At 39.8% G+C, this 18,549-nt stretch overlaps 1 long non-coding RNA gene across 1 annotated transcript; it reads left to right on the top strand.

The window, feature by feature from the left end:
• The first annotated feature begins 632 nt into the window (after positions 1-632).
• Positions 633-17,259, top strand: LOC122984286. The gene is made up of 3 exons (XR_006403853.1): positions 633-759; positions 7,368-7,371; positions 17,249-17,259. It is a non-coding gene; the product is annotated as an uncharacterized LOC122984286 (long non-coding RNA).
• The last annotated feature ends 1,290 nt before the right edge of the window (positions 17,260-18,549 follow it).

Below are 18,549 nucleotides of genomic sequence, written 5' to 3'. Positions count from 1 at the left end.
GCTTGTTTTGGACCATAGTCCCCTGGTGATATGGTTATGTAAATTTGTGTGTCATCTGCATAAATATTGTAACATATTTTGTTGTTTTCCATAATCTGAGCTAGTGGGAGCATGTAGATGTCAAACAGAAGAGGCCCCAGAATGGATCCTTGGGGAACTCCGCATGTAATTTTTGTCTGCTCAGATGTGTAATTACCTATAGACACAAAGTAGTCTCTGTTCTTTCAGTAGGATTAAACCTATTTAGTAGTGTGCCAGAAAGTCCCACCCAGTTTTCCAGTCTGTCTAGTAATATGTTGTGGTCGACTGTGTCAAATGTAGCACTGAGATCCAGTATTACTGAGATTGAAATTCTGCCAGTCATTGTTTAGGTGGATGTCATTAAAGACCTTAACAAGAGCCGTTTCAGTGCTGTGGTGTGGTCGAAATCCTGACTGGAAGACATCAAAACAGTTTTTTAGTGCCAAGAAGTTGTTCTGCTGTTGAAAAACAGCTTTTTCAATGATTTTACAGGAGGTTTGATATGGGCCTATAATTTGATATGGACCTGAGAGAAGAGACATGTTGACAATTTGTAGAAGATCTGAGGCCATGCAATTTGAAACATTTTTGAAAAAGCTTGTTGGCAGAATATCAAGGCAGCAGGAGGAGGATTTCAGATGCTGTATAATGTCCTCCAGGTTTTTATGGATGATTGGATAAAATTGTGTCATACTACTTGAATTGATTTGAAGTGGACACAGGGACAACACATATCCTGTACCTGATGTGGAGGCACTGACTGCTTGTCTCTTTTCTGAATTTTGACAGTGAAGAAGGAGGCAGATTCATTACAGGCCCTGATGGATAGACATTCAGGGGCTACTGACACAGGAGGGTTTGTTAGTCTGTCGACAGTAGCAAACAAGTCACATGCATTATTATTGTTTTTGGACCGCTGAAGAAGGACCGCTTTGCATTTCTCAGTTCCAAATTGTAAATGCGATGTCTCTCTTTATAGATGTCATAATGAATCTGGAGATATGTTTTTCACCACCTGCATTCAGCAACACTCTCTTTTTTCTATTCTGACCAGTGTGACATTTCTCCAATGGATTATTTTCTTACCAGAGACAACTTTCACCTTAGTGGGTGCAATGGCATCAATAACATTTGTAAGGGAGGGCAGGTGTGGAAGAGAAAGCCTGAATAAATATTTCACTGGTGTTTTCAGTTATATACCATTTTATGATTACCTCTGTATGATCATTTGTGTGCACAGAGATAGTCTCAGAAAACACAGATTGATCAGGGAGAGCAACATCAGTCACCACAACCTTGTTTAGACCCTTGGAGATGATTAAGTCCAGATTGTGCACTTTGTTGTGTGTGGGCTCCGTCACATGCTGAGTCAGTCCATAATTATCAAGAACACAACACAGTTGTTTAGTGCTGCTGTCCTGGGGATTGTCAACATGGATATTAAAATTAACCAACAATAACTACACAGTCAAAGTCAATATAGATTATAGACAGCAGGTCAGCAAAGTCATCAAAAACGTTTTCACAGTATTTAGGTGGCCTGTAGATATTTAGAAAGATAGTTCTAGATGAGGAATTCAGCTGAAGAGCCACATATTTAGAAGAAGCAAAATGTCCATCAGATATCTGCTTGCATTGGAGGGAATAATTAAACAAAATGGCAACTACACCCCCTCTTTTATGCACTCTAGCTTCACTCATAAAACTGAAGTAAGAAGGGTTGACTCAATAAGAACAGCTACACTGTTATCTCAGTCTAAGTAAGTTAAAAAACATCAAATCAAGATTGTGCTTAACAATAAAATCGTTGATTAAGAGTGTTTTTCCTGCCAAAGACCTGTCGTTTAATAAAGCTAGATTTAGCTTTATTTATAAAGCATTATCTGCCCAATTTTTGCGACAGGCTGATGAGGAACAGGTGCTTAATTTGATAAATTTAGCAGAATCGGTTGAATGCTTCCTGTGTCTTTGCAGATTCACCATTCTTTCTTTCTATCACTAATCAAGACAGAAATTCAGGAAGCTACCGGCACACCGGGCCCTGGCTTTTCCTGGGAAGAGTCATGAGTGTCATTAGGCTTACAACCTGGCTCCAGTGCATATCAGTTGGAGCTCGCTGTATTTTCTACACAGACAGCTGGACATGCTGTGCTTTTATCAGGCTGGGGAGACAGATAATTATGATTCCATTGCGGTGGGGGTGGTGGGCGTTGTAGCTGTGACAATTCTGTCAGAACTGGTGGAGGTGGACACCGAGGGGGGTTTAGGGGAGAGAAAATGGGAGTAGGTTCCTTGTCTCTTGTCCTTGGCAGAGAGAACAGATGGGTGATGCAGGAAGTAAACTAAGTTAGAGGTGAACAATTTTACTCCTGACTTGTTAAGGTAAAGTCCATCTGCCAAAAAAAGATGTCTGCAGTCCTAGAAAAAGTTGAAATTGTCAATAAAGTGCAGTGAATGGACGGTACAAGCAGTTGAGAGCCATGTGTTCAGTGCTTCCAATCTGCCAATTGTCAACTCCTCTCTGACTAGTGGTAGAGGGCCACTGACAAACACCTCAGCATTCAGAGAGCTGACTGTTTTCAACAGATCAATAAAGTCTAGTTTCAGTACTTCAGACTGTTGTTTCATAAAATCATTGGCCCCCTATGTGCATTATGATGGTTTTCATGGTTGCGTGTGCAGCTATGATATGCAGGATTCTTTCTGTCACGTCAGAGACCGTATCCTTGGGAAAACAGACTATTTTGGTGTTCTTACTGCACATGCTTCTTACATCTCACTTCTTACAAGTCACCCACAATCAGAGTCTGAGGCCCAGCCGTTTGCTTTCCCTGTAGCCATTTGCTTTCAGATTTACTCTCAGTTCTTACCCTGCTGTGTGAAGAGGAGAGGTTATCCAGGTCATCAGACAGCGATCCAGGGTCTTGCAACACATTTGGTTGTTGGGGAGGTTTGTTGTTAGTTCTCCCTTTCACAGCTGTCCACGGCTGTATCCTACTAAGTACAGGGGTTGAAGAGGTGCTCTGCTTGGATGATAATGCAAGCCAGCCACTCACATCACAAATCTCAGGGCGCTGGGCTCTGCCTGTTACTTGTCTTCCTATTTCCCAGGAAATGATTTACTCTTAGGCTTCTCACCAAGAGAGAGTTCCAGGGAGGACTCCCACTTGTAGATTTATTACCCAGTACACAGCCCTCCTGTTTCTTGGTAGTGTTGGTGCTAATTTGCTGTGTGTTAGCATGCTCTTGTCCCCTGGTTTGAGTCCATTCACTTTCACATTCACTTCCAACTGGTGGATTTTGGTTTCCAGCACTGCAATCATCTGTAGAAGTTTGTGGAAGTTGTCTGTGGAGAAAGGGGGGCATCTTGCAGCTATTTAGTTTTAGCTAATACCACGTTTCCAGTCACTGCAGTACAGGCTTGTGCTGTTGGTAGGCCTTTCTTATTTAATACTGAGGAGGTCGTAAAAATGTTGAAATATGTATTATAATATATATATGTATATGTATTCAGGAGCTGCTGCTCGTAGTTTCTCAAAGAAGAAAAACAAGAATATCAGCAGAAAAATGCAAGCAGAAGCGAGAGCAAATAGCAGAGTGTCTGCACTCCAACAAAGCAGGAAGATATGGGAGAGGAGTTTGAAATTCAAGATGAATGTTTTCTTTTTTCTTTTTGTCCTTTCTTTCTTTCCGTCTCTCTCTCTCTCACACCACCATCTGCCTTCCTCCACCACCTCTCTTTTTTCCCCCTTTCATTACTGCTTCTCTGGCTCTTATTCGCAGTCTAATGTTGGTTTTATTTCAAGCCCCCAGGTTCTCTCTCTCTCTCTCTCTCTCTCTCTCTCTCTCTCTCTCTCTCTCTCTCAGTCTGTCTCTGGTGGTCTATTGGATCATAATTACTGGATCATACACAAGACAGATGACTGCAATATGCTGCATGGATATACACATGCACTAACACACGGTTCCTCATATATTTCTGCACGGTCTGGTGACATAATCATGGGCGTATTACACATAGAGAGAGAACAACCTGGGGATTGGTATTGGATCAGTTTATGACAGAGAGAAAGGAAGAGGGGAAAAAGCAAGACAGAAAGACTGAATAAGTGGGCACGCTGTGAACACTCTTCAAAATTCAACATCTTTAACCTTAGATAGAAAATGATTCCTATGTCTATGGATTATCCTGAGTAACCAGGACATTACTGTTGAGCTCTGGCCTAAATGGGTTTTTTTTTCTTAGAATTCTGAGATTAAAGTCAGAAGTCAAATCAATTTTTCACGTGGCCTTAATCTTCTTCTGTACTTTTGTTAGATCTTACTCCACTGATAAAAGCACGCTTATTTCAAACTCCACATCTACAGTTTGCAATGATTCAGCCACTAGGTTAACTGAACACTTCACCTGATCTCTGCTTTTATGCTCCTATGCTTTCCATTCCAGTTTGTGTTCAGACAACAATCACCTGGCTGACTTCTGATACTGTAGATAAAGTCTAAAGTTGATTAGTGTGAAGAAAGATCTTCAGCTATAAGCAGTGTCGTATAAGAGCAAGGTGAGCATGTTTCCAGCAGTACAATACATGTAGGTTGTGTAGGAGTTCTGGTTTGACAAACTTAAGACTGAGAAGGGGTATAATTTTTGGCCTTAATGCATTAGTAGTTTCTCTAAATGAACAGTAATTCTCAAAAAACGCATCCAAGACACAACACATCAAAAGGAATTAAGTACAGAGAACCTAAACCAACCCAAACCCAGTGCAGAAGTTTTTTCTTTTGAAGAAACTCGATTCAGAAGAGACTCAGGGCCGGTGAGACCCCATCCGTATTGAGCCAAGAAATATTGGAGCCTAAAGTGTAGTGGACCCAAACAGAGAGAGAAAATTTGATTTGTTGGTCAGACCATGTGAAAAAAAAAACAATGTTACTGTGTTAATAAAGAAACAACAAGGTACCTGGTGGAATAGAAATAGAGGAAGAAATGAAGAGTGTGTTTGAGCAGGAGTATCCTCTCTCCTGCCTGGAAGGCAGAGTGGAGGGCGAGTGAGGGGGAGACAGAGCCGAGCTTTGACGTGAGCTGTCAGTTTTGATGATGTGACGAGCAGGAAAGCAGACTGAGAGACGAGCCGGCAGTTCGATTCCCTGTCAGAAGTCAGGGACTCTGCCAGGGCAAGATAACTACACACACACACACACACACACAAAGACTGAAGAGAGAACTTGCTGCTTTCACTCACACACATTTGCTTAAAAAGAAAAAAACTTTTGATGACATACACACACACACACAATTTTTCCCACGGGGATCAATGAAGTTTAATCTCATCACACACACACTCCTCAAAAACAAACACACTCACTTTATCTGGAACGTTAAGGGAAAATGTGAGTTCTGACTCTAACACACACACACACACATACATGCATACTGTGTATGTAAAGACTGCAGTGGTAGGAATATTAAACAGTGCTTTCACTCACACATTGGTTAAAAAGTAACATAACCCTCACTGAACAGTAGTCTCGTCTGAATAAAGCAAAAAACATTTTCTGATACAAACTCAGAGACTTGGTTGGTCAACTTGTTGGTTCGATTTCTTTTCAAAATAAAAGCAAACCAAAACAGATCACTAAAAGCCAGGTGAGAACGTTCTCTCCTCTCATTGGTCAGATCTGTCTGGGGCAGGAGCGAGAATGTAAACAAAAGAAAAAGGTCCTGAAGGAGCTCCCATCCAAGCCCCTAGGAGCATCGCCGGGCTGTGAAGCTCATTTGGGTCAATCACATGATGTACACTGGCCCAAAAAAACATTTTTCCAATACATAATCATTTGAATAGGAGCAGCTGTAAAACGGTGAATACATTTTCTGCAAAATGATTTATTATATTAGCAGAATTTGATTGATTCGGTCCAACATCATCTGGAGAATCTGAAAGAGCCACATGATTAAATTATTTTATCCCATTCCAGTGAACAAGGAACCAACCAGAAGTGTGTCAGCTTGGCCAGCAGAAGCTTTGGACACGTATGTTCCTGAACTATCTCAGCTGGAGAAGGACTGTTGCTTCATGCTTCATCTATCTTTGAACATGATATCCAGTTCTCCTTAATACATGAATGGTTCTACCTGCCCATATATCAAGAAGGAGACTTACTTCATTGCTAGTCCTGGTCAGACAGTGATCCATTTGATTGCTATGTTCAAAGCTGCCCAAATGAATCGTACCGAGGAGGAAAACAAATCCAAAATCAATTTCAGTCAAATTCAATCTGACTTACCATCAGAGATGTGAAAATGCCCTTAAACTTTAGAATGAGGCTTTCAGAAGAAAAAGCACACTTCCTGTAACAGGTAGGGTGAAATTTCTGACAGTTTATTGATGACAGAACTACATTTGTGTCTGGAAGCCAAGATGTCAGCATGTGTAAGAACAGATTTCCGATAACCCAGAGATTTGTGAGCACAAAATCTTTAAACAAAAAAAAACAAACAAACAGGCAACCTTTTCCTCTGTTGCAGAGACGCTGTTTATTCTGTCAGATAACAATGAAATTCACACATTATTGTAAACCATCTTGCTAGAAACTGACTGTTCATACAGGAAGGTGTCATTCATTAAAAGATTACATCCATTTTTATCTCCATCTGATGAGAGCACATGTGTGATGCCCTGTAATTCAAAAAGCAGACTGAACCGTAACATAACCAACAATAGGTGAAAATGTATAGTAGTATATTAAGTCAAATACAAGGGTGTTTTATTTCTTGAGATGGACTTGTCCATTTCAGTAGGTCCTTCAGTGGTGAAAGTATTCAGTTCCTCTACTTAAGTAAAAGTACTAATAGAGCAACGTAAAAATACTCCATTACAAGAAAAATGCTACTCAAATAAAAGTAGATGGTATTATCACTTTTTGGACTTTTTCTCTAATCTTTGATTTTTGCTGAAATATTGGATCATTTGAACATTTATTGAAATGAAACCATGTGAGAGTTTTATGAGTTGTTAACAGCTTCACCAAATAGTGATTTTTCCCTTTAGACATCTGAAATGTGACCCTAACTACACACTGCTTTTTGTAAGATGTCAAACCACTGTTTTCATCTTTAACAATGTGTTGTATTTTAAAAGCTTGTTGAAAGGAAGGATGTGTGATGATATCGTTCAAAGGAAGAGCTGGCGAAGTTCTTATTTTGTAGACGTTTATTAGACGATGGCCATCGGGTCCATTCCATGTACAAAGATGGTCTGGGCAATGTACCACTATCAGTGCATAGCTTATATGGGGTTACACATCTGTATCTTATCACTTGAATAACATAGGTTTTCCATGGGCACTAGGTCAGTAGGGAGCCCTCCAATCAAGTGGTTGACAACTACCTCACCACATATTATGTGTCACAACATACCACATCTGGAACAGTTCCAAACTTGACCATAAACCCATTATTTGTATTTAAAGGTCCCCCCAAAAAGGGCTCTATCATATTACCTAAAATGACATGCAAATTATGGGATATTTAGGTCCCATGTCCAACATCCAAAATCAGTGAACTACATGGGGTCAGATAAAAATCATACTAACACTTGTTATATTATCCATTGTGTCAAATCTTCATCTGAAAAGTAACTAAAACTGTCAAATACGTGTAGTGGAGTAGAAAGTACAATATTTCCCTCTGAGATGTAGTGAAGCAGAGGTATAAAGTAGCATCAAATGGAAATACTCAAGTAAAGTACAAGTACCTCAACATCGTACTTAAATACAGTACTTGAGTTAATGTACTTAGCTACTTTCCACCACTGAGGCCTTTATTGTTACTCATCTAATGCTACAACTAGTATCTATTCTATATATCAGGTGTAGTAGTAGTCTTATATAATTAGACTTTCTCAGTAATATTGTAAACAGCATCACCTGGAAACTCTCACAGAAAAGTCCATCCCCTTTATCGAGTATCTGTATAGCTCAGCACAGACTTTGCTGTTTAAAATCCATTTCCAGATTAATGAATTAGTGAATCCTGTTCTCTGTGAAATGCTGCTAACCAGCTCATTTGGCACACAAAAGCATTCCCTGTCTGTTTTTAGGTGTATATATTGTCTAGAAACACCCTCCTCTTGGTTTTTTATTTCTGTCATTAAAATATGCATTCTATCTCCTCTTCATTCTTCCCCCCTACAACACTGTTGCCATGGCGACATTATCACCAAGAGGCATCATCAACTCCGCCAGCGGACTCTTTAATCTGCGTTCAGATGGAGGCTCCCAGTTGCAATGAATAACGCAATTACCAGAATTGTCCAGAGTGGAGCTGATAGCGGGGATATTCTGTCCACGTAAAGGTGGTCCTGGTGGTGCTTGATGGGCAAAGCACTTGAGTGAATTGTGTGAAAGAAGCTAATAAACAGAAGGTTGGAAATTTGAAATTAATCCTCAGACACGAGCCGTGAATTCTCACTACACACCCAGTTTTCATATGCAAATCAATTTCAGATGATCACTTTACCATGACAGGAAACTGTTAGATTACACAGTATAATAATTTTGTTACTAAATGTTTCTCCAATATTAAGGCCTTTTGAAACAAGCATTACTTGTGAGTTTTTGACATAACTTTAACACAAGTGACTTAGACTTATGGCGGTCAATAAGTCATCAGTGATTCATTATGTATTACTCAGAGTAATCAGATTATTTGGAAAAAGATCCTACATTTAACCACAGTCACACTAAAAGCATAAGGTCGCTTTCTGTGTTCTCACAGATCCAACATAAATATAAAAATATATATTTCCTGTTCATGTCCTCGGCTGCACCGGCTCTGACAGGCCGGGGCATTGGCCTGCACAGTCTCTGGAGATATTGGATTCAAACATTGGTTTCACACTGGGTAAACATTTTATCATTCTGTGCAGACAAAAAAATAAACATTGATTTATATTTATGCAGTTTTGGTAGGAAAGGCTTTTTTGATAAATCATAGGGCTGAGGTCACAGACGGGACAAACAAGCAGCTAGTCGACACTTCAGTCCCAGTGACAGACAAATGTCCTCCAACTCTGAACAAACCTAGCTGACTCCTGAATGTAGGCTTACCATTGGCTATCAAGGACCTGAGAAGACAATGCTTAAATATGAAATATGTTGAGTTACCAGATGAAATGTTCCTTCTTCTACCTCCTGCACCTGTACAGGTCTGTCCGCTGAACGCAAAATAAAACACATATCCACTGTCCCATACCATCCAACTCCTGCTGAGGTACAAAACACACTGAATGTCCAAAATGTTTAGTTAATGGGTTCACTGTAATCCTTTACAGTACTCATGACTAAAATATACATTGCTTTAAAACATTACGCTGGAATTATGGTTCTCTGAATACACATAACAGTACATAATACACAAAAAGGCATCAAACCAGCTGAATGGGTGATCCAACTCCTGTTGGGAGGTGGAATGGAAAAAAACACATCGACATGTGCAAAAGTCTTGAAATAACCCCCGAGTACCATCGCCTACATGCAGAAGAAGAAGCATGTGCATCAGTTTCACAAGTTAACACATCAAATTATTTGTTGCAGCTACCAAAATAGCAGAGTACTGCAGTTTGATCAAGCAGAGGAAATACTGACAGAAACTCGTGGTACATGTTACGTGACCCATGTTGTGCAAAGTCACATTTATTTTATTTTAACAAGGAACAGATACATCACAGCTTTCATTGCCTGCGCGTTTCGCCACCTCACTCCAGAGACTGGATCACATGTTCGTGTCACAAGTCATGTTTCAGACAGTACAATGCAACTTATTTTGGCATCTTGCCTACATCACTGTTCTGTAGAGAACAGATGAAGGCAGTCAATGTTCTAACAAGCCAGAAAGCTGAGATCTCATTAAATAAACTGATAATTAATTATGTTTATGCATCATTGCCACACATGTGTCATGGGATTTTACACAATCTGTACTTGCTTATTCTCTCTCTCTGCACTCTCTGTTGTCTCCTCATTATCATTCACTCCCTCTCTTTTCTCTCTTCCGTCGATGAAATGGAGTCTACCGGTTTATTGAGACAACAAAGTGTTTACATCGACTCAGGTGTACTCAGGTGTGACTCTCTGTCCTCCAACACTTAAGGGAAATCAGAAGATGCAGCAAGTCTCCAGGCTTTTAAAGAGGTAAAATAAGTGCTAAAGGTACACCGTGTTTACTAGACAGGATACAAATCTTTCACTTCTCTGAATGTCACAAGTGGAAATTTGTAATCTATATACACGTAAACGTGACAAGTCTATTTCCTTCCATTTTAAGTGTGTGACTGCAGTCATTGTGCATTGGACTCTGAGCACTTCCAAACATGTGGGAGACCTACACTCAACACTGCACCTGAACGCCTCCACTGTAGACACGCAGATGCTGCTCTGCTAACCTGCTACTCAGGCTATAATAGGTAGCTCGAGTCTATAACATTCTGTCTCCTCTTTCTTGGCAATGAAAATAATGAGAAATTTTGGTAAAGTTTTAATTTTTTAAACTACATTTTAGTCTTGTCTTTTTTCGTCAACAATATTGCATATTGATGTAGTTAGTGTTTAATGACGTTGGTGCCGTCTTGTCATCGTCATATTTATGAATATATCTATATTCATAGTTTTTGTTAACAAAATTAAAATTAATGTTACCACTGATTCTGAATGTGAGGAAAGCTTGAAGTACTTTCTTTTAAATTAGCGTTGTGTATCCATCCAGACATGGAAATCCAGTTTCCACCACAATATTTTGAATACATCACATTCGGATGGCACTTATGGCTGGATGGATATTGACAATTCGCAGCCATGCGTCATTAACAGCAGAGTTTCTTTGTCCAGGTACAGTTTTTATAGTCCTAATCAGGCCCATTGCACACACCGGGACTGCACCCAAGCTTTTTATTGTAGAACAATTGAAGCCTTTACTTTTTTAGGAGCCTTTGTACAACCCCAGTAAGTGAAGCCTCTCAAGAAAGGAGGACACATATAGATATAAGTAAAAAGAATGAGAGCTGTCCAGAATAAGAAACTGTCAAGAAAGACAACAACAAACTGCACATGTCTGACACTTATCCAGGTATAGCAGGATAAGCAAAATATCCCGGAGGTGTCCAGAGGCATCCTGATCAAATGCTGAACCACCTAAACTGCCTCCTCTCAACATAAATGAGCACAAGTTCTCCTTCGAGCTATGTGGGCTCCTCACTCTGCCTTCATTGCTGAGGACAGCCAAACCCTGCACACCCTGTCTCCAACATTTCACATTCTTTCAGTCACTACCCAGAACTCATGACCAAAGATGAGAGATCAGCCTGTAAATTGAAAGCCTTGGATTCAGGCTTAACTGCTGAAACTGCATCCTTATGGCCTAATGGTTAAATTCTTTAGATTCAGCTGTCTGGAGTATCCTCTTCAATGTCATAAAAAGCAAATATTTCTAAATGTAATGTTTTCAGAGTTATGTGAGGATCTTGATGGCATCTTGAATAGGGAGACATTTTACTGGTTGTTGCTCTGAAACTGACCGTGAAATCAGACCTGCCTTTGGATAGAAGCCTTTCAATAGATATCTCTACAGGAATCCATGAAATATTCCATAATTCACAATTTCCCCCTGTGCAGATTCAGTCCTCCAATGATGAGGTGCTGCTGTGCTAATTGCTGATGTCACTGCCACTGTTTTAATTTTGTTCAGTAACCAGTGTTGTTTAAAATTCCTCCATGACTGAGATCTCATCTGTTCACTGCTGGCAAAACAAGAAAGAGGGATGAGTCACGTTGGAATGAAAATCAGATGCTCTGTAGCTGCATTAATTTTGGCAAAGAGAGAGAGAGAATTTCAATTATATGAAAAAAAGACAAAGAAATGTTTTTTGTAATCTTATACAGGCAAAACCAACCTCTGATCCTGTGTCTGAATGTATAAATGTAAGATTTTTAATATGCACTAATTACTGCTCTTAAGTTACTTGCTGCACTGCTAAATGGGGACAAAAGCAGACGGTTCACAAATGATTTTCAAGTCACTCACTTTCTAACAGATACACACTATGTCACTGTGATTAAAATTGCCAAGAACCAAATGGGAGCATTTTCGTCACTGTTGGATTTTATACAGTGTATGTGGGGAGATAATTGAGAGATAAGAGTGAAGCCCATAATTACTTCTAAATAGTCAAGCTTTAATAGCTTTAATTGATTAAAGTGAGATTAATCAATTTGTCATTATGTTGGGATAGAAATTATAAGGATCCCCAAGACTCATTTCTAACTGGCCTGTAGTTACAAACAATTGAAACCATTTTAAAAGTAAAATAGTTACTACAGAGCAAAGTTGAAAGTAAAGCAATGGAGCAAAGATATTTGAAATAACAATTAGGATGCCATAACTGAGATCTTTGGGAGTAACAAGGTGGGATTTGGGAATAATAACAACTTTATGTATATAGCACCTTTCAAAAGCAAAGTTACAAAGTGCTTTACAATAAAAACAGATAATGCAAGTAAATAAGATGCAAAACAAAGATATAGAGAAGATACAATAAATTAAATAACCCAACAAATACCATCAGTTAAGAAAAAGCCATACGATAAAAGTGAGTCTGCCTGCCTGAGATCTCCAGGCTGGGAGTTCAACAGCTGAGGGGCCTGAACAGCAAAGGCCCGGTCCCCTCTAGTGACAAATCGAGATTTTGGAACCATCAGTAGGGCCCTGCTGGAGGATCTCAAGCAGCGAACAGGCACATAAAGAGTTAGCAGCTCACAAATATAGGCAGGAGCTTGACCATTCAACGCTTTAAAAACAACCAGTACAATCTTAAAATCAATTCTAATACTCACAGGTAACCAGTGAAGGGCAGCAATTATTGGTGTAATGTGCTCACCTCTCTTAGTATGTGTTAAAAGCCTGGCAGCAGCGTTTTGTACCAGCTGCAGTCTTTGGATGTTACGCCTGCTGATACCAGAATAAAGTGCATGCAGTAATCAATTCTGCAGGAGATAAAAGCATGGATGACCTTTTCTAAGCCTGCAGATGAAAGGAATGACCTGATTTTGGTTAGCTGTCTCAATTGGGCAAAGCATGATCGCAGCACTTTGATCACCTGAGCATCAAAAGACAAAACAGAGTCAAAATTAACCTCTAGATTGTGTGCCGCCTGACGAATATTATTAGATGAGGCACCCAGACTAGAGGAAAGATTGTTAATGCTGTTAGTGCTGGGGCCAAAGAGGGTAATTATAATGACTTCTGTTTTGGAGTCATTCAATTGTAGGAAGTTCTTGGACATCCAATTTTTAATTTCAGTGAGGCAGGCCATAATACACGAAACATCAGTGGTACCAGGCTTTAACGGGACAATTGGGTGTCATCCACGTAGCAATGGAAATCAATGCTATGTCCATGTAAACGGTAAATAAGAGGGGACCTAAAATAGACCCCTGGGGGACCCCGCAAAAGAAAGGCGCACAAGAGGAGAAGGCATCTCTAAGCATTACAGAGAAGAACCTGTTTGACAGGTAAGAGATGAACCAATCCTGTGCCACATCACCGATGCCAACATAGTATTTCAGACAGCTGATTAAGACATTATGGTCCACAGTGTCAAATGCTGAGATGAGGTCAAAGACAATTAAAATGGAATGCAGGTCAGTGTCAGCTGCAAGCTGTATTATGTAGGGAGCAGAAGCCAGTTTGAAATTTTCCAAATATTTGATTGTTGTTCATAAAAAAAAGACATTTTTTCTAAAATCTTTGATAAAAGGCAGCTTGGAGATGGGTCTGAAATGACTTAAAACTGAGGGATCTAAGAAGGGCTTCTTTAAAAGTGGGTTAACCGTGGCATGTTTAAAATTGGAGGGGAAAATACCAGTGGACAGAGAGCAGCTAATAATGACTAAAATATCTGGACCAACCATCTGAAATACTGCTTTTAAAAACCAAGTGGGAATGCAGTCTGAAGGGCAGGTGGATGATTTTGAGAGGGCAATAGTGCGTTCCAGGGTTGGCAGATTTCATTGAAGTGGATTCATTTGAAGGTGGGCAGGGGTCAACATCAAGCTCGCTGAATACATTGTCAAAGTGCTTCCGAATTTCTATTATTTTGTTGTAAGTATTTAAGGAAATCCTTGCACCTCTCTGGGGAAGATTCAAGTGGCTGGCTAATCGAGGGACCAATGACAATTTTTGCAGTTTTAAAAAAGATTCTGGGATTATGACCCTGGTTTGCAATCAGTTATGAAAAATAAGTGTTCCTTGCTTCTTTGATTTTACATTAAGTGAACATTAAGTCTTTTAAGGAAGCAAGGGAGACAATGAGTCTATCCTTCTTCCATTTTCGTTCTGCCTTCCTGCATTGTCTCTGTAAAATCCTTACTTACTTCATTTAACCACAGCAGAGAACTAACTGGAGCTATAGAATCTAAAATATCTGTGGAAGACCTGTTAAAAACACTAACAAGCTCCTCCACAGTTGGGGGCATGTTGTTCACTTGTAGGTCTATTAAAAAAATCTGTTTGAGGCAGTAAAGGTTTTGCAGAAGTGAGGAACAGAGAGTGTATTTAAGGGGCGGGAGCAAATTGGTGTGGTGGTTTTAGGGTCAGGGGAGAGGAGTGGAACCTGGAAGATTAGTTCACATCATCCACACAGAAACCATGTGAGAGCACAAGATCAAGTGTTTGTCCTTTGTCGTGGCTGGTGTGCGTCACATATTAGGTCAAATTAAAAGAATCTAAAAGATTGATAAAATCAGATGTACATGAAGAGGAAGAAGGGCAACAAACATGGATATTAAAAACACCAAGAATAAGAACTATTTTATCATAATGACTGATAAAAGATCTGAAAATTTCTGAATAAAACCAAAAGTAAGTTTAGGGAGTCTGTGAATTAAAACACATAAAATGGCTAATTTATTTTTTTAAAATGAAACTAATATTCTCGAAGGTGGAGGGACAGCAAAGTGGGACTGGAGAACAACTAAAATAATTTCTATGTATTACTGCAAGGCTACCCCCCTGTCATTCGTGGCTGTTGGAAAAATAAATATTCTGGGGGTGATGAATCAATGAGAAGGGCGCATTCATCAGGATTTATCCAGAAGTCAGTGATGATAAAAAGTCAATAATATTGGTGATGATAAAATCCTGGCAGATAAAAGACTTATTGGCAAGGGATCTTACATTGAGTAATCAGAACTGAGCTGATTTAACAGCAGGACTTGAAGAAGTGGTATTAACTGTGATGAGATTGTTTCAGTGTGGACTGTGAGAAGATTTTGGTATTGCATACTGCCTTTCAGTGATCCTAACAGGAATGAATGAATTAGTAAGGGAGGCAAAACCAGCACCAGCAGGATCCGCATTGTTAGGGACAGGGCTGTGAAATACAGAGCCACGATGCTTGGCGGGGTCTTGCTGGGGTCTTGCAGTCAGTTAAGGCTAAAAGCAATAAAGTTAATAAAATTAAAAATCAATTTTCCTGTTAGGATGCAGTCCATCAAATTTTAACAGGTCCCACTTGGTCCAGAAGGAATTAAAATGACTAATAAAACCAAGCCCAGTGGCGGTAGTAAAATTTTGCATGATAGAGTCTCCAGCAATTAAAAGTTCAGGATGCTTAATTTCAGGGTTGCCTTTGTACACTGCAAGCTTAGATCTGAGTTTATGATTGATCATTGATGAGCAGGCTGAGTGCAGGTGAGCTGAATAGTTGATTACCTGGTCCGATGCTCAGGGGGGAATCACTGAGCTGGTAACAGGTGGTACTGGTGATGGAGAAGAGGAAGTCACTGGAGCTGACACTGAGTAGAGCAGGTTGTCAGGCTCTGACTGCAAGAGTGACACACGAAGACGTTTGCCCCTGGGGGACGGCAAGCCCGTGGATGAGGTAAAACTGGAGGGTATGGAGCGCTTTCTGATGGCGGTCCACTCCGCGAGCAGGAGGTGGAACAGGGGGGAGGACAGGGTCTGGGGGAAGCGCGGCGAGAAAACAGATTCTTAAAATCAAGATCAATTCTAAAATCTCCGGAAACCATGAAAGCAGCAAGGATCAATGTAATATAATCTCTTAGATAGTTTTCCTGTCTGCACATATTGACAAATGCTGCAGCTGGATTTAAACAAACCCTCCTACTGAGCCAAGATTAAATTGAATGACAGTAAACAAGTCTTGATAGAATAAAAGCATGACTGGGCCGTTAAGTTGACACTATCGCGAAGTCTTCTAGATGTTATGTCTGTGGATTATACATCTTTAAAGAAAGTCATGGACCCAGGATTGAACCCTGAGGAACACATGAGAAAGGGTCACAAGATGCTGATGATCCTTTGGGTAAAGCTATATAGAAAAATAGATCCAGAGCCACAACACAATGCTTGCCTACAGTAGGTTTCATATGGTTGATGGAAATAGTGGACTCATTAATTTTGTCAAGTAATTCAAAAAAGCCTTTGTATTGTTCCAAATGACTCTGTATACCTTGCTTAAACTATGCTTGTTTTCATTGATTTTGCAGATGAACAGATAATTTTGCTAGGTGCATATTTAGTCATATCTTTGCAAAAATATGACATTTTGATACTTTTCCTATATGAAACTGGGTAGCTAATGTACTGTAATTGTTGTGAATCCAAGCGGACCACAGCTGCCATCCTCCATGAAAGAGCAAGATAAACAACTGAAATTAACTTGCCTTTTTTTGTCTACTACTTGTCCTGTGTTCAGAAGTCAGAAGTCAAAAATGACGCCCCCTAGTTTTACATTATTTTGATTAAATATTGTTCCATCATCCGCCCACATAGCTGAAGTGCTTATTTCAATACAGCAAATCAAATCTTTCTTGCATACAATGATATCATGGCATTCTGTCATAGGTAGAGCAGATGGTCACACTGAGCCTGATTGCATCCTGCAACACAACACCAGAGCCACAGACTCTGGACAACAACCCACATTAGCTCTCATGCACCATTAACATCAGTTAGCAGGCTAGATAGCTATTTAGCTGCTCAGCTGCAGCACATTAAACAGCATGTAAACATACCTGAAAATGTTATTTTGGTCCCGTTAGATGCTGGTTTGGTCGTTGCTCTTCAAAATCCCTGTTAGTGACAAGCTGTTTATCCATGACTTGTAGCTACAGCAGTTTGTTTACTTTGTCTCCGTTCTGTACGGTGTCACACCAGCAGCCTGCCAGCTGCTGTCAATCAAACACAGACACCACCACGCCCCCCCCACCTGCTGTCAATCAAACACAGACACCGACACGCCCGATCAGCCGGCTGAGACAAAAAGGAGCATTTCTGATTTTCCCCAAAGACCTTTTTCTTCATTGGAATAATACAAAACTATTAGTAATTAGTATATATATATGAAAAACATTTTGACATTAGTTTTTCACTGTAGAGAGAGATGATAAAATGTGATTTCAGTTGAACTTTAAAAGATAAATACTTGTTGGAGTGTTCTTTTCACCTACCTTTCTCACTGTTTTCTTTTTAGGTACAGATTTTTATCACTCACTATAACTGTCTCCCTCTGTGTATTTCAAACAGCAGTCATTGTGTGACAAACGTAAATCTCCATTCTTTGGGCCACCATATACCACAATCTGTTGGCAGGGAACTCCCTGTCTGGTTCTGGCAAAGTCTTGATTTAATATTGTTCAGCAAACAGCCCTGTTTAAAATTCCTGTGTGACCTAATTCTCATCAATTCCCTGCTGCTTCAGCATGAAAAAAAGACATCATATCTGACTCATGTAGTTCACACATCAGATGCTGTGTTCTTGAGTAAATTTAGTCAGTGTCAGGGGGTTGGGGGAGGAGGACTGACTGACAGAGACAGAGAGCAGCATTGGCAGCTTTTCTGTTCCTCGCTGAAATTAAAGGACTATCCCATAATTTATTCTGATCCATGAATGTGTTGTATTTGACCAAGAAGCTCCGTTTTTAGGGACAACAGCGAGGAAGTGTTGAGCCAGGAGCAGATCAGGAAACGGAGGCATTTTACTAAAATATGATAGATGTTTTTAAAATTTAAAATTTGTTAAATATTTAAATATTTTTATTGCCTGAATACAAATACATTATTTGGAAAAGCACAAATAGTGGGTTTTTTATTAATGTTTATTTACGGGGTAATAAAAAGTCAAATACCAGCACACAGGTCGGTTACATCATTATCTCAGTCTCTCTCCTCTGCTCCACTGTCACTATCAGCAGGTCTCAACAAGAGGAGTCACACCCACCTGCTACATGACGCACATTTCCTAATTTGGACATCACTTCCGGAGTTGTTCCCTTTCGTCTTTCCACAAAGCTAGGTTGTAAAAAATTGGCAATAAATGAAAAGTGCAAAGCAAGAATCGCCTTTGAAGTTCCTCCCTACACGTTACATGGTGTTCTGTCTCTGTATTATGGGTGTATAAATAGGTAGAGGTCTGTCTGCAATGAGATGATGAGTAAAGTTTTAGCTGGACTATAAAT

Source organism: Thunnus albacares, chromosome 6, assembly GCF_914725855.1.
Source record: "Thunnus albacares chromosome 6, fThuAlb1.1, whole genome shotgun sequence".
NCBI classification, from domain to species: Eukaryota; Metazoa; Chordata; class Actinopteri; order Scombriformes; family Scombridae; genus Thunnus; species Thunnus albacares.
The sequence above is the reverse complement of the archived record's forward strand: the minus strand, read 5'-3'. Positions and strand labels throughout refer to the sequence as shown.